Source organism: Halichoerus grypus, chromosome X (genome assembly GCF_964656455.1).
Source record: "Halichoerus grypus chromosome X, mHalGry1.hap1.1, whole genome shotgun sequence".
NCBI classification, from domain to species: Eukaryota; Metazoa; Chordata; class Mammalia; order Carnivora; family Phocidae; genus Halichoerus; species Halichoerus grypus.
Genome location: NC_135727.1, coordinates 37,132,429 through 37,150,063, shown reverse-complemented (window position 1 = coordinate 37,150,063; position 17,635 = coordinate 37,132,429). Strand labels below are relative to the sequence as shown.

The 17,635-nt window shown below is 39.6% G+C and overlaps 1 pseudogene; it reads left to right on the top strand.

Moving 5' to 3' along the window:
• Positions 1–4,211: 4,211 nt before the first annotated feature.
• Positions 4,212–4,769, top strand: LOC118539864 (centromere protein V-like; annotated as a pseudogene).
• The last annotated feature ends 12,866 nt before the right edge of the window (positions 4,770–17,635 follow it).

The window sequence follows — 17,635 nt, the reverse complement described above, 5'->3', positions numbered from 1 at the left end:
GGAAATTTTGGTGAATAGGAGATATCTGAGGCTGCTACATGCATCTTGTGACTACGTGGGAAGTAACCAACTTACTAAGGACAGCAGATTGAAAAAACACAATGAACCTCAGTCCTAATAACATTATTGAGTCAAGCAACCTCTCCTGAAACTGCCCTACCTTCCAGATTTCCTGTTATACAAGATGAAATAAATGTGTTTCTTTATTGTTTAGTCACTTTTAATTAGATCTTCCGTAACTTCTGTTTAATTTTGTGATAAGTGAATCAGAGATGAAGATTTTTTTTAATGTTTTATTTATTTATTTGACAGAGAGAGAGCACAAGCAGGGGGTGCGGCAGAGGGAGAGGGAGAAGCAGGCTCCCTGCTAAGCAGGGAGTCTGATGCAGGGCTGGATCCCAGGACCCTGGGATCATGACCTGAGCTGAAGGCAGATGCTTGACCGACTGAGCCACCCAGGTGCCCCAGGGATGAAGATATTTTATTCTTCTTTATTTTTTTAAAAGGTTTTATTTATTTATTTGAGAGAGAGAGTGAGAGAGAGCATGAGCAGGGGGGACAGGCAGAGGGAGAGGGAGAAGCAGACTCCCTGCTGAGCAGGGAGCCCTTTGCGGGACTCAATCCCAGGACCCTGGGATCATGACCTGAGCTGAAGGCAGACGTTTAACCGACAGCCACCCAGGCACCCTTTATTCTTCTTTATATTCCCTACATCACCCTGTACATATTTGGTGGTCAGGACATTTTTGACAATCTGATAATCTTATTATGATCCACAAGAGCAGAGTGCCAGAGTAGGAGGTCTCTAGAATTTCACCATATCTGTTACAGTGTTTTCTTTTTTATTTTTTAAAAGATTTTATTTATTTATTTGACACAGAGAAAGAGAGAGAGCAAGAGAGGGAACAGAAGCAGGGGGAGTGGGAGAGGGAGAAGCAGGCTCCCCGCTGAGCAGGGAGCCCAACACGGGGTTCGATCCCAGGACCCTGGGATCACGACCTGAGCCGAAGGCAGACGCTTAATGACTGAGCCACCCAGGCGCCCCTGTTGCAGTGTTTTCAATAAAAAAAATACTGACCTGCTTATTTATTTTTTTAAAAAGATTTTATTTATTTATTTGACAGAAAGAGACACAGTGAGAGAGGGAACACAAGCAGGGGGAGTGGAGAGGGAGAGGCAGGCTTCCTGCAGAGCAGGGAGCCCAACATGGGGCTCGATCCCAGGACCCTGAGATCATGACCTGAGCCGAAGGCAGACGCTTAACGACTGAGGCACCCAGGCATCCCTGACCTGCTTATTTTTTAGTAAAAATTAGTCTCTAGTACAAAGATTAGGTTTTGTCTATGCAGAAACCTAAAACTGCCTCAAAACAATTAAATGAGGAGATACCCAGGGCTAAGCATCCTTGATTGCAAATATGAAATACCTGTGACAGTCTTTATCCTAAAAGTAATCTTAATTTCTTTGGCAAAACCATATGGACTCGATTTTTAACCACTGTATACCTGGAGCCTAGAACTGTTCCTGGCACTAGTAGGTGCTTGATAATTATTTGTTCAGTTAATTAAATGAGTATAATGAATCTACTTAATACATGATTCAAGTAATGGTAGAGGTAATGTCACAAAATGGTGCATGATAATTGCCAAATGAATAGTACAGATAGCGTGTGCCCTTCCCTTTCTTTCCTCTTTTCATCATTTGCATTTATATTTTCCTCTAAGTTACATTATGAGTTTTTCAATATGCATATTGATTTACTTGCTATTATGTGCTTAGCAGATTAAAAAACAGGCAAGGGTTTTTTTTTTAAAGATTTATTTAGGGGCACCTGGGTGGCTCAGTCGTTAAGCGTCTGCCTTCAGCTCAGGTCATGATCCCAGGGTCCTGGGATCAAGCCCCGCATCGGGCTCCCCGCTCCGCGGAGAGCCTGCTTCTCCCTCTCCCACTCCCCCTGCTGTGTTCCCTCTCTCGCTGTGTCTCTCTCTATCAAATAAATAAATAAAACCTAAAAAAAAAGATTTATTTACTTATTTTAGAAAGAGAGAGTGCACACATGTGCCCAGGTGAGGGGAGGGGCAGAGGGAGAGGAATCGTCAAGCTGACTCTGCGCTCAGCAGGGAGCCCCATGCAGGGCTCCATCTCAGGACCCATGAGATCATGACCTGAGCCAAAACCAAGACTCAGACGCTCAACCGACCGAGCCACCTAGGCGCCCCAGGCAAGGTTTTTAAGCTGAAAGTTATATAAATCGTAAGTCTATGATAACCCTTAATTTTATAAAGAAAGAAATTAAGTCCTAGAGGGATTTAATTATTTTTCCAGGGGGCATGCTGATCTATTAATAGTTGAAATGGTTAAGACTCTAAGGGTATCCCCCTCATTTAACAACATTTATTTCCATTACCAAAAAATAGTAGCTATAATTAATGGCAAAATTCTATAATTCTATAGGTAGTGCCAAATAATAAACCATGGCTATAGAACATTTACACAATTACAGATCAATAGAATACATACAAAATTCAATCTTGTTCATTTTAAGAGAAAATACGTGAGTTCCTTCAGTCAGTGCCCCAATTCCAGTCTGCTCTTTGTCTAGGGTTTCTTTTGCTCCCTGAGGGTTCTGTAATCTTGCTCTATTTCTTGGCTCTAAGCTACATCTGAACTACATTTTATCAGTCTGAATCTTTTCTAGACTTTAGACCGCTATTTTATCATGTGCTCTTCTTGCTTTTCTTTATCATGGATTTCTTCTGACTCTTAGAAGTGTGGTTAACAGCATGTACTCTGGAAATCTTAAAAGTTAACTTTGTATGGTGACAGATGATAACCAGACTTATTGTGGTAATAATTTTGCAATGCACACAAATATTGAATGGTTTGTTGTACATCTGAAACCAATATAATATTATATGTCAATCATACTCCAATTAAAAAAAAAATTTAAGTAGGCTCTATGCTCAGTGTGGAGCCCAATGTGGGGCTTGAACTCATGACCCTGAGATCAAGACCTGAGCTTAGATCAAGAGTTGGATGCTTAACCAACTGAGCCATGCAGCCACCCCCGCCCCAATTTTTTTTTTTTTTTAATTATTAACCATATGACTCTGGTTAATAGTCTTAACCTCTCTGTCACTCATTTTCTTCTGTAAAATGGGGATATTAGTAGTTGTAAGGATTAAGCATGTTAACCTTTAAAAATAAAACTGCCAGTTATTTTACCAGCAAAAATGAGTTTATCAGGGAATAGAATATTGTAATTCAGACAAGTAAGTTATGGCAAAACCATAGGCAAGCCTTTTCTCTTATAGAGGAAAGAAGGGAGTTGGCAAGGGCTGTTACAAAACAAATAGTCCATTGGAGTAAACTGGGAGTTTGAAGTATAGTGGCTTTTCATTGGTTGAGTTGTGACAGTCTCTCATTGGCTGGGCTCTTGCCAGGGAAGAAGAAAACTTTCTTCCTTCTGCTGGGGTAGTAAGGTAGTAGCTAAAGTAGTATTAACTTGCAGGGTATGTCTCTTCCTATTGAGTCCGCTATTGACCACCAGTGGTAGGGTATGAGGGTTCCCCCTGCTGGCTTCCCAACCCCATTCTAAATGAGATTTCCCTTTGTTAATTTTCACAAGTGAAATAATATTTGTTCTATGTAAATATTTGCTGCTATTATTTTTAGTACAGCAGTTGAGCCTTGAACTACAGGGTTAAGGTGAGGGGTGCTGATTCCCCACTCCAGTTGAAAATCTGCATGTAACTCTTAGCTCCTCAGAGCTTAACTACTGATAGCCTACTGTTGACAAGAAGCCTTACCGATAACATCAATACTTGATTAACACATATTTTGTATGTTATATGTATCACACCTGATATTCTTACAATAAAGTAAGTTAGAGAAAAGAAAATGTTATCAAGAAAATCATACAGAAGAGAAAATACATTACAGTACTATAAAAAAAAAAAAAAAAAAAACCTGTGCCGAACAATGTGGTGTGCAAGGAAGAGTGTGGCCACCAAGCCACATGGACAGAAGCAGCCCAGGGACCTGCGGTGCCCCACTCCCGCCCAGCCACCGAGGCCCCACTCCATGCTTCTCAGGCCAGGCCGGGGGTGGGAGCCAGGCCACAGCAAGACAGCCCTGAGCCAAGGGCAGGGGAGGTCATCGCTGCCGGGGGCCTAGGAGACAGGTTGAGTGAACAGCTACTGTCAGAGCTCATGCTACTTCCATGGCCGTCACCTCTGCCATCTCCAGCAACCCTGATGCTCTTGGTGGCCGAGCTGGACCTGAGTGATAGGTGGGAGTCTGAGAGGTGTTCCAGAAGCGGCAGAGGCTCAGCATCGAGGGTGCCACCAAGCTGCTGTGGGACACATAGGAACAGCAGGCCCTGGTGAACCACATAGGAGGCTGCCGCTATGGAGCAGTTCACTTTGAAGTTTGGGCCTCAGAAGACTTGCACATCTTCGCAACTGCAACATCTGCAGGAAGCAGAATACACCCTTTATGGTACTGGCTTCTCGCTTCAAGCTCCTAAAGGAAGCTGAGGGCACAACCACATACACATTCAACAAGCACAAAGCACAGCACGCCTTCTGTAAGAGATGTGGTGTTCAGAGATTTACACTCCCCACTCAAACCGTGGAGTCTTTGGAATCATTCCACACGGCCTAGATAAGAGCGTTACGTGGAGTGTGGGCACTGAGAAATTCAACAGCAGCACTTGGGAGAAAGCCATGAAAGAGCACAAGACCATCAAGACCATGTCTAAGGAGTAGGCTCCTGCTTCTCCCTTCCTGAAAAAGAGGAATGATAGGGGTTAGCAGCTTTGCTATCCCCACTGCACCTCAGTGGTGTTTATGAAAGTGGCTGACCCAGGCTACTGGTTCCATTGGGAGCAGCCATCTTGATCTCTGCAGTTTGTACCAGCTACCCATTTCTTCAGAAAAATTTAAAATGTCTTTATTTGAGTAGAGTTGCCATATAACATTACATTAGTTTCAGGTGTACAACATAGTGATTCAACATCTCTATATGTCATGCTATGCTCACCACAAATGTGGCTATCATCTGTCACCACACAACACTAGTATAATATCATTGACTATATTCCTATATTGTACCTTTTATTCCCATGACTTATTCATTCCATAACTGGAAGCCTGTACCTCCCAGTCCTTTTCACCCGTTTTGCTCCCCTCTCCCCTCTGGCAACCCTCAGTTTGTTCTCTGTATTTATAGGTCTGATTCTGCTTTTTGTTTGTGTATTCATTTGCTTTGTTTTTAGATTCCACATATGAGTGAAATCATACAGTATTTGTCTTTCTCGGTCTGACCTATTTAACATAGCAAAATACCCTCTAGATCCATCCATGTTGCCACAAATGGCAAGATCTCATTCTTTTTTATGGCTGAGTAATATTCCATCGTGTATATGTATACCACATCTTCTTTACCCATTTATCTGTTGATGTACACTTGGGTTGCTTGCATATCTAGACTATTGTAAATAATACTGCAATACATAAGGGTGCTTTTATCTTTTCAAGTTAGTGTTTTTGTTTGTTTTCTTTGGGTAAATACCTAGTAGTGGAACTATTGGATCATATGGTATCTCTATTTTTAATTTTTTGGAGGAAACCCCATACTTTTTTCACAGTGGCTGTACCAACTTACATTCCCACCAACAGTGCACAAGGATTCCTTTGCCTCTAAATCCTCACCAATGCTTGTGATTTCTTTTTTTTTTTTTATTCTAGCCATTCTGACAGGCGTAAAGTGAAAGCTCATGGTGGCTTTGATCTGCATTTCCCTGATGATTAGTGATTTTGAGCATCTTTTCTGTGTCTGTTGGCCATCTGTATGCCTCCTCTGGAAAAGTGTCTATTCAGGTCCTCTGCCCATTTTTTAATTGGATTGTTTTTGTGTGTGTAGTTTGAGTTGTATAAGTTCTTTATGTATTTTGGATATTAACCCCTTATTGGATATGTCATCTGCAAACATCTCTTCCCATTCAGTAGGTTGCCTTTTTGTTTCGGTGATGGTTGCCTTCACTGTGCAAAAGCTTTTTATTTTGATGAAGTCCCAATAGTTTATCTTTGCTTTTGTTTCCCTTGCCTAAAAAAACATATCTAGGAAAATGTGGCTACAACTGATGTCAAGGAAATTACTGTCTATGTTCTCTTCTAAGGTTTTTATGATTTCAGGTCTCACATTTAGGTCTTTAATCCATTTTGAGTTATTTTCGTGTATGGTGTTAGAAGGTGGTCCAGTTTCATTCTTTTGCATGTAGCTGTCTGTTTTCCCAGCACCATTTATTGAAGAGACTGTCTTTTCCACATTGTATATTCTTGCCTCTTTTGTCATAGACTAATTGACCATATAAAGCATGGGTTTCTTTCTGGGCTCTCTATTCTGTTTCATTAATCTATGTGTCTATTCTTGTGCCAGTACTGCTTTGGTTACTACAGCTTTGTAGTGTATCTTGAAATCTAGAATTGTGATGTCTCCAGCTTTGTTCTTCTTTCTCAAGATTGCTTTGGCTATTTGGGGTCTTTTCGTTTCATGTATTGTGTTGCCTTAAACTGCAATCAAAGTCACCTTATTCCTCATTTTGAAAGACTTAACTGATAAGTCTTCTGAAATGGTATTGTTTATGGAATAATCACTGCAAGTTGGTGTTGCCATAAACCATCTTTACTTTTTAAAGTCTTGAGAAGTTCACAAAAGCATAGAAAGGAAAGCCACTTGAACTTTGTGAGGAGGAGTTCAAAGCTTCTTCAGAGTTTGCCAAGAACATCCTGCACCAGACCATGAGCTGTGCACAGAATTTCAAGTGCTGATCTACCATATCTCTGGGAGCCTCCTGAAAATGACAGACGTTCCAAAAGACTGCATCAGCAAAAATACAATTCTTCAAGAAAAAAATGTATCTTTGGTTTATGATAGCACAGCTTCCTGATGGCATGCAATTCACTGCAGTTGGCATTTGCTCAGCATTTCCAGGTGAATCCTGTGGAATGGAGGGGACTTCTACCCATAGCTCAGCCATTTCCTGCTTTCTTGAGTCTTTTTCATTCTGTATTCTCCATGTATTTCTTCTTCACTGCTAAATGGATGAAGTGGCACCTTCATCTACATGGTAAGCAAACTATTTTTAAAAAGATTTTATTTACTTGAGAAAGAGCACATGCGCGTGCGTGCTCGCGGCGGGTGGGGGGGGGCGACGTGCGCGCGTGCATGAGCACACCGCGCACATGCGCCTGTGCGTGGGCAAGGGGAGGGGTAAAGGGATAAGCAGACTCCCCGCTCAGCACAGAGCGTGATCCCAGGACCCTGAGATCATGACCTGAGCCCAAGTCAGACGTTTTACCCACTGAGCCACCCAGGCGTCCCTACATGCTAAGCAAACTAATAATGAGGAAGATCAGATGGCCTATGTCTCTGAAAACAGCTAGGAGATACCAGGTAAGCAGGGTAGCATGCACTCATGAGCACATACTTTCTGGAATATGACACATTTGGGCTTGCAGTCCAGCTGTGCCACTTATTAGCTGGATGATCTCGGGCAAATGACTTACCATTTCTGGACTTTTGTTTTCTCATTTTCAAAACGGGAACAATTACAGTACTTATCTCATAAAGCTATTCTAAAAATCCGCTAAGATAATTCGTGTTAAATTCTCTTAGGAGTGCCTGGCACCTGGTGGCCCCATAGGGTAGTCTTAGTAAATTTATTGCTATATGATGAGGTCATGGAGTTAAAAACAAGCATGTAGGTAATCCATTCTGCCATGATGTTTATTTTCAATGAAATACTATTTGGTTGTAATCTGCTCCTTTAAGACTCAACCCTGTTGGTAGAAGCCAAAACATTCAGATAGGGGGTCTGAAGCTACATTCCCACTTCTTGGAGATGAGTTTCTGAATGATCCTTATCCTGCACACACACTAAGCTCCATCCCAGCCTGTTTCACTGATGCTCACCTTGAACTTTTCAGCCTCCTAGTATCATTTCTTTGGTTCCTTGGTGTTACTGCTTCTTTACCATCTGGCCCACTTTGTCTCCTGGATCCCTCTCTCCTCCTCTCTCCTGCTTCTGCTTGCTCAGAATGATTTCCTGGGATCTATCCTTTCTAGCTAGACCTCAGGATCCTCTCTTATTAACTGCCTGCCACAGTCAGTCCTGGTAAGTGCAGCCAAGCACTCTTGGGACCTGCCCTTTTTTGCATGGCTCTGTTGTCAGAGAATTCAACACCAGATAATTACCATTTGGAGGGGAGCCTACTATCACCCACCAGCACTGTTCCTTACTGTTCTGTTAGTCATCTCTTTTTCACGCAAACACTTTCCCATATGCAGCCTCTTTATTTACTATCTACAGAGGCCTTTTTTTTAAAAGATTTTATTTATTTATTTATTTCTTTGAGAGAGAGAGAGAGAGAGAAACAGCATGAGAGGGGATAGGGTCAGAGGGAGAAGCAGGCTCCCCGCCGAGCCGGGAGCCGGATGTGGGACTCGATCCCAGGACTCCGGGATCATGACCTGAGCCGAAGGCAGTCGCTTAACCAACTGAGCCACCCAGGTGCCCTACAGAGGCCTTTTAATTGTATAAAGAGAGAAATCATTTCACAGACATAGGCTCATAGATGATGGAAAGCATAAATGTGTGCACATATGTGCAAATTTGTGTATGCATATATTAGCTGCATGGAAGAGGGGCAAATACCTGGTCAGAAATCTGGGTACCCTTAGAAACAGAAAAGGAGGAAGTGGATGCTGGGCAACCAAGTAATATTCATGAGAGCAAGGGAATGCAGACACTTATGAAACAAATCTTATTTGTAATGAAAAACATGTATATTTTCAGCTGAGTATATGACTGTACATAATGTAAGTTAAATATAATGTGTTGTCTTGGGGGTATAAAGTGCTCAATTTTGAGGTGTAAAAATGAAGGATATGGGTTGTCAACCTGGCAAGTTTTTTGTCTGCAGCCATAAAATTTCCTCCAAAGTTCAGCCCACTGGGCAGACCAGGAAAGGAGATGAATACCAGGGTGCAGACCTTCAAAATTGTCCCAGAAAGAGGAAATATAATGTAATGGTTATGATATTGTCAGTAAAGATTTATTTCAATAAATATTAGTGCCAAGCACACAATAGCCATTCAATACCATTCTTATTGAATTCAAATAATGTAATTCTCAACAGACCGACCTGGACTTCTATTTCACTGAGTAAATAGTGAACACAGATTACTGAGTTTCACTAAGTAAATAAAGAGTATAGTTACTCACATCTAATCTAGCATATCAATTAAGAATTTACATTTGGCTGATAGTTACAGAAAGTGGAAAACAGTGGCTCAAACAAATTGGGGGTTTATTTTTTTTCTCATTTAGAAGTCCAGAGGGGGGCAATCCAGTACTGGTATGGCTTACTGCCATCCTTAGGGTATGGCTTTGTTGTCAGCTCACCCACCTCTTTTAAGGAGCATCCTCAGAAGTTATAACCAACAATTTCTCCATCATACCTTTGATCAGAACTGTGAAATATAGTTGGCCTGTCTGCCAGGGAGATTGGAAAATGCTTCCCAAAAGTTAGTGCTCTGTTAGTGAAAAAAAGAAAGGGAAATGGATATTGGGTAAGCATCTTGTATTCTCTGCTCTAGACCACTAGTCTGACTACCAAACTTAAATTACAAGCCGAAGGCTGAAAGCATCTCTCTTAGTACATTTATTTTTCATTACATTTCTGCAGCCTGAATTCATCACTTTCTTATGGAGCTTTTAAAAAAGCCACAAGAAGGGGCCAGTACATGCCAACTTCTGAAATTTCCTACCATTTTTCTTTTTTTAAAAGATTTTATTTGAGAAGGAGAGCGGGGAGGGGCAGAGGGAGAAGGAGAGGGAGAAACCAAAGCAGACTCCAGCTCTGACTCGGCGCTGGACCCCACCACCCTGAGATCATGACCCGAGTGGAAATCAAGAGTCAGATGCCCAACCGACTGAGCCACCCAGGTGCCTCTCCTACCATTAATCTTAATGCTACAACTTCGGTTGACACTTGGTTTATACTCCAAGCAAAACTCTTAACTCCAAGGATGAGAAATAAAGATTTCAGCAGGAAGCGTGTTGGGTGAGCCACTCTACAGTATCTGTCATAAGTGATCTTTTCCTTCTCTTCTCAGAAGAAGGGATGTTTCTACTTCTTTTAAAGTAGAATTTTGATCCCACTACTTGAATTTTTCAGTAGCTGACTCCATCAACTGTTGCTTAATCTATTTTTGATCACCCCTCCACTGTCTGCTTTCTCTCTATCCTCAGTCTGTCCTTACCTATACCTTCCCATCAAGGTTTTAGCTTTCTTTCTCTCCTTTATTTCAATATCAAATTTATAGAAAAGAAAATCTCTATTAACTTTTCAACCCACAGAAATCTGGACAGGTCTGTGTAGCTAACTTTTTCTTGAAAATCTGAATGAAGAGAAAACTTTGATTTTTGCCTGAGGTAGTCAGAATGAAGATAAAAATAGGAATTTTCTTGATTTATCAGTACTATGATAACAGCGCAGTCCCGGTGTTTATATTTTGGAACCAAATAAGATTCCCCCATAAACCTTATGTTCTGAGGATACAAAGTGTAATTGGGGAAATATGCAAGGAATTATTTCCTTCTATCTTGGCCCAAGTTTTCTGACCTTTAAGAACAAGCCTTTCAGTGAATATATTTGGGTACAAAAAGTACATAAAAGATTAAAGTATATTGAGAAATTCCTAAGTATGTGATCATATCAGTGGCCTTCTAATCTCATTATTTTCTGGATTTTAAGTATGGGTAATTTATTCCTATAACCTCAAATATATAGGAAAATGTAATTCAAAATCTGAGACCACTTATCCCCACCTTTCCAAAGTACCATATTTCAGGGCTCCCAGAAACAAGTTGCTCATAAATATTCCCTGCCTAAGAAATTAGAAAGCTACCCCCCCCCCCACTTTGGAAGCTACTGAATACTGCAAGGGCTGTGTGATGGGTTGCTTCTGCAAAATAATCACTTCTAGCACAGTGCAATAATTGATAGGACAATCAATCATGAACTCTGTAACCTAGATAATCAGCCAGAAGTGGAATCATGACTAAAATGCTAAAACGTGATATTGACAAAGTTAGAATCAGAAAGAAAAAAGTCAAAGACAAGCATCCATGTTAAGCCCTACTAATCTGATATTCCTTTGTTGGATAAAACATTATCCATTTGTTGTCACAATTCTTTTCTTTGCTAGTAAGAAACCTACCCATGGAATAGCTTCCCTTCACCTCAGAGGAAAAGGTATAACCCTTCCACATCTAGAAGGCTTATTTAAAATGACTGAGTGGGAAAACAGATTGGTATATGTCAAAATAACTTTATAAATGGGGGGTAGGGTAAGGATTGCATTGACATTGTATATGTGTGTTTTGATAAAAACCCTAATTTTAAGCTTTCAGGATTAGGAATGTTTTGCTTGATTTAACTGCATTAATATCACCATTAAACACACAAGATATTCCAGCTAAAAACTGTTTAAGACTTATGGTTCTATGTTTAAAGGTTCCTAATTTATTGATTCTGCTATATGTTCAGCTATTCCAAGGAAGGGAAAAATCATTTTGGCTTGTGATCAATAGATCATTTTAAAGTAAGATTATTATTATTGCAGATGCCAATAAGGATGAAGATAATCACACTTGTTTTCTGTTTGCTCAATGAGATTTTTAAGAACAGCTTTATTGGGGCGCCTGGGTGGCTCAGTAGGTTAGGTGTCTGACTCTTGGTTTCAGCTCAGGTCATGATCTCAGGGTCGTGAGATTAAGCCCCGTGTCCAGCTCCGTGCTCAGTGGGGGGTCTGCTTGAGGTTCTCTCTCTCCCTCTCCCTCTGACCATCCCCTCCATGCTTTCTCTCACTTTCTCTCTCTCTAAAAATAAGTAAATCTTTTAAAAAAGAACAGCTTAATTGAAGAAAAATAACATAAAATGAACCCTGTATCTTGAAAGTACACAATTTGTTACTTGCTGACATATGTATACACATGTGAAACCATCCCCACAATCAGGATGGTGAACATATCCATAACTCTCAAAGTTTTCTCTTGTCCCTTGGTCATCCTTTTCTCTTACTCTTCTCTCCCCTTCTTCAAGCAACCACTGATCTGCTTTCTGTCAATGTAGACTAGTTTGTATTTTCTTAAGATCTGTATAAATGGAATCATGAGAACATGCTCTTTTGGGGTTGGCTTCCTTCACTCAACAAAAGTATTTTTAGGTTCATCCACATTACTGTATCAACAGTTCATTCCTTTTTATTAATGAGTAGTATTCCATGGTATGGGCATACACCACTTGTTTATCCACTCACTTGTTGATGGATATCCGAGTTGTTTCCACTTTTTGCCTACTACACAGGGTTTCTTTAACATTCATGTACAGATTTTTGTATGGACATATGCTTTCTTTTTTCTTGGGTATATATCTAGAGATGGAATGCGTGGATCAGATGGTAGTTGTGCATTTAACTTTTTAAGAAACTGCCCAACTCATGGTTGTGTCATTTTACATTCCCACCAGAAGGGTTATGAGAATTCCAGTTCCTTCATATCCTTGTCAATACATATCATTGTAAGAGGTGCATAGGTGGTATTTCATTGTGGTTTCAACTTGCAATACCCTTAATGACTAATGATGTTGACCATCTTTTCATGGGATTATTTGTGATCCGTGTATCTTCTTTGGTGAAACATGTGCTTAAATCTTTGGCTTTTATTTTTATTGGGTTGTTTGTTTATTATTAAGCTTTGAGTGTTCTTTATGTATCCTGGATACAAGCCTTTTATGAAAAATACGCTTTGCAAATATTTTCTCCCAGTTTGTAGCTTTTCAGTCTCCTAATAGTATCTTTTGAAGAGCAAAAATTATTTTCCATGAAGTCTTTGATCATTTTTTAATGAGTTGAGCTTATGATGCTGTATCTAAGCAACTGTTCTCTAACCAAAGGTCACAGAGATTTTCTCCTATGTTTTCTTCGAAAAGCTTTGTAGTTTTAGGGTTTACATTTAGGTCTATGATCCATTTTGAGTTAAATTTGTGTATGGTATGAGGTTTAGATTGAAGGGGTTTTTTGCATATGGCTAGTCACTTGTTTCAATCTTCTTTATTTAATTGCCTTTGTACTTTGTCTAAAATTAGTTGTCCATATATGTGGCTTTTTTTTTAAAGTTTTGTTTATTTGAGAGAGAGAGAACAAGCGAGACGGGGGAGAGGCAGAGGGAGAGAGAGAGAGAGAATCTTTCAAGCAAACTCCCCGCTGAGCCAGAAGCCTGATGCCGGGCTCGATCTCACAATCCATGAGATCATGACCTGAGCCAAAACCAAGAGTCAGATGGTCAACCGACTGAGCCACCCAGATGCCCCCAAATATATGGTTTTGTTTAGGGACTCTGTTCTGTTCCATGGATCTGTTTGTCTGTCTTGATGCCAAGACCACATTGTCTGGACTACTGTAGTTTCATAAGACTTGAAATCAGAGAGCGTTAGCCCCCAACTTTGTCATTCTTTTTCAGAGTGGTTTTAGCTATTATAGGTCCTCTGCATTTCAATATACATTTTAGAATCAACCTGTCAATTTCTGCAGAAAAGAAATTGAGATTTTAATTGAAATTGCATTGGATCTATAGATCAACTTGGGGAGAACTGACCTATTAACAAATTGAATATTCCAACCCATGCACAGGGTCTACTAATTAAATGATATCTTTAATTTGTCTCAGCAGTGTTTTATAGTCTCCAGTTTTACACACCTTTTGTCAGCTTTATCCCTCCCTAAGTATTCACCCCAACCATCCTTAAGTGTTTTTGAGCCCTGAGTGCTATCACATATAGCATTGCTCTTTAAGTTTCAACTCCTGATTATTCACTGCTAATATATAAAAATGCAAAATGATTTTTGCATATTGATCTTATAACCTGAAACCCGATAAACTCATGCATTAGTTCTAGTAGCTTTGCTAAAGTTTTGTTAAAAATGTTTGCCTCTATGTTCATAGGAATATTGATCAGTAGTTTTTTGTTTTCTTTTTTTAAGGAGAGTGAGCGAGCGAGTGCAGGGGAGGAGCAAAGTGAGAGGGAGAGAGATCATCTTAAGCAGGCACTGGGAGTCCAACTCATGACTCTGAGATCATGACCTGAGCCGAAATCAAGAGTTGGCTGCTTAACCGACTGAGCCACCCAGGTGCCCCTTGATCAGTAGTTTTTTTTGTTTATAATGTCTTTGGTTTTGGTATCAGAGTAATGCTGGCCTCATATGAGTAATGCTGGCTTCATAGAACTCTTCCTCCATTTTGGGGGGAGAGTTTTTGTAGAATGTGTATTATTTCTTCCTTAAATGTTTGATGGAATTCACCAGTAATCATATTTTTTCATATAAATTTTTAACATAAACAAATATAAGAAACAAACAAAGACTTTTTGTGATTTGGTTAATGTTTACATATAGCCATAACTTTTCTAAAATTTGTCTTTTAGGATCATTAATTTTCACGTATTCAATCAGAGAGAATGAAACTCCTGCCCACCCAATACATTTTTAATAACTAAATGGAGATAGGATATATATAGCATAAGATTCACCTGTTTAAATTATACAATTCAGTATTTTTAATATATTCAGAGTTGTACAGTCATAACCATAATCTAATTTTATTTTATTTTATTTTGAGAGAGTGGGGGGGCAAAGAGGGGCAGAGGGAGAGGGAGAGAGAGAATCTTAAGCAGGCTCCACACCCAGCACAGAGCCAGACGTGGGGCTGGATCTCACAACCCTGAGCTGAAATCAAATCAGATGCTTAACCGACTTAGCCACTCAGACGCCCCACCATAATCTAATTTTAGAATATTTTTATTACCCCCGGAGAAAAACCCTATACCCATTAGCAGTCACTCCTTATGTACCCCTCCCCAGCTTCTGACAAACACTAATGTACTTTTTGTTCTTATGGATTTGCCTATCTGAACATTTCATATAAATGGATAAATGGAATTATACACTTGGTCTTTTATGGCTGGCTTCTTTCACTTATCATGTTTTCAAAGTTCATCCATGTTATAGCATGTATCCATACTTTACTCCTTTTTAGTGCCTAAGGATGTTTTATTGTAAACACCATATAATTTTAAGGAAAACACTTTCAACTTATATTAGATACACTAATGCTACAAAAAAAAAAAAAAGCCAAATTCTTCAGGAAAAAAAATCAGTTTCCAGTCAAGATGGTAGGTTCACAAGGATACCAGGAGCCTAATCACATTAACAATGGTGGTAAAATATATTCTTTTTTTATTAAAAAAATATAACAAACAAAGAAAAAAAAGACAAACCAAGAAACAGACTGTTAAGTATAGAGAACAAACTGATGGTTACAGAGGTGAGGTGAGTGGGGGGATGGGTGAAATAGGTGATATGGATTAAAGAGTACACTTATGATGAGCACGGAGGAATGTATAACATTGTGGAATCACTATATTGTACACCTGAAACTAATATAACACTGTATATCAACTATATTGTAATTAAAATAAAATTTAAAAAATAAAAAAGCAAAAAAAGAAACGAAAAATACGACAGATTATAATGATGGTTGCACAACCCTGTGAATATACTAAAAGCCACTGAATTGTAACTTTAAATAGGTGAATTGTAGAATATATAAATTATATCTCAATAAAGCTGTTTTTTAAAGATGTAACAGGGACGCCTGGGTGGCTCAGTCGGTTAAGCGTCTGTCTTTGGTTCAGGTCATGATCTCAGGGTCTTGGGAATGAGTCCTGCGTCAGGCTCCCTGCTCAGTGGGGAGCCTGCTTCTCCCTCTGCCTGCCACTCCCCCTGCTTGTGCTTGCTCTCTCTCTCTCTGACAAATAAATAAATAAAGTATTTAAAAATAAAAAAATAAAGATATGACAGATAAAAGTCTGTTTACCAGAAAGGGAAGGGGGCTAGCAATGAGCAGGAAGCTGAAGCCACAGGCTTGTGTGAGTTGCTCTTAGGCATTCTACTGCACACAGTACAGTTCATTGCTTACTTCTTTGGGAGTTATATTTACCATGTGTGATGTAGAGAGAATCACAAGAATTAGAACTATAAAATGTCCTTAAGTAGTAACAAAAGAACTTGTTTATTCATCCTATCTTTTCTATAATCAATAAATATTGTCTTAGAATCACTATGTCCTAGGCACTATTCTAGGAACTCGTGATCAGTGATGGGCATGGATGATCATGGTATGTGAAAAAGATGCATACAAACAAAACTGATATGAAAGCCTCCAAAATGTAATGTGCCTTTCTGTGGTTTTCAAATTTTCTAAAATGAACATGTATTCCTTTTATATTGTCATTAAAAAAAATCAAAAACAAGAAGACTGGGGCGCCTGGGTGGCTCAGTCATTAAGCGTCTGCCTTTGGCTCAGGTCATGATCCCAGGGTCCTGGGATCGCATCCCGCATCGGGCTCCCTGCTCGGCGGGAAGCCTGCTTCTCCCTCTGCCACTCCCCCTGCTTGTGCTCTCTCTCTCTCTCACCGTGTCTCTCTCTGTCAAATAAATGAATAAAATCTTTAAAAAAAAAAAAACAAAACAAGACTAACAAACATATTTTCTCCAGAGATTATTTTTATTTGATTGGAGGAGGCGCAACTGTTATTCAAAACATGCAGTTATCCTAACCAAGATCTCAAGTTATTCCTGTGGGTATTTTTCCTTATTTTTGTTTTTGTTTTGTTTTGTTTTTGCTTGCTTGCTTATTTATTTATCTATATCCATTTATTCATCTGGGGAGGGGGCAATTATTCTTAGAAGGGGAAGTATACTAGTTTTCTTTTGCTGTGTACCAAAATACTACAAACTTAGCAGCTTAAAAAAATACTATTATTTCAATGGATTAGGAGTCTGGGCACAGAGTAGCCGGTTTCTCACATCATCATCTTGCCAGGCTGACATCCAGGTATTGGCTAGGACTGACGTCTCACCTGAGGCTCTAGGCTCTCTCCAAGATCCCATGGTGTCGGAAGACTTGTTTCCTTGCAACTGTTGACCTTATGGTGGCTGTATTCAAGGCCAGCAGGAGGAGCACATCTGCTGTTTCTTCTTCTCTCTTTTGAGGGCTGATCTGATGAAGTCAGGTTTACCCAGCATAATCTCCATTTTGACCAAATCAAAAGCAACATCTGCAAAATCCCTTTGCCATCGTATTCACAGAGGTTATTACACAGGGTGTATATACGAGAGGGTGGCAATCTTAGGGGCCACCTTAGAATTCCACCTACCACAGAAGGGTTCTTTAAAGGATTATATACTTTCCTAATTATCCTTCAATTCACTCACAAGAAGAACTGAAGCATGTTCTGTAAATTAACTACACAAAATTAACAATAAAACTATGAATTACAATAGCAGTATAGATGAACTATGTTTGAAGAAGGGAAGCCTTAAATCCTTTTAATGAAATTAACCATTTCTTGTATATACAGATTCCATTGTCAGGAAAAATTATAAAAAATCAAAAGGGACAAAAAAGTATTAGTGGGTATCTTGTTGAGTTTACCCATCAGGGTTA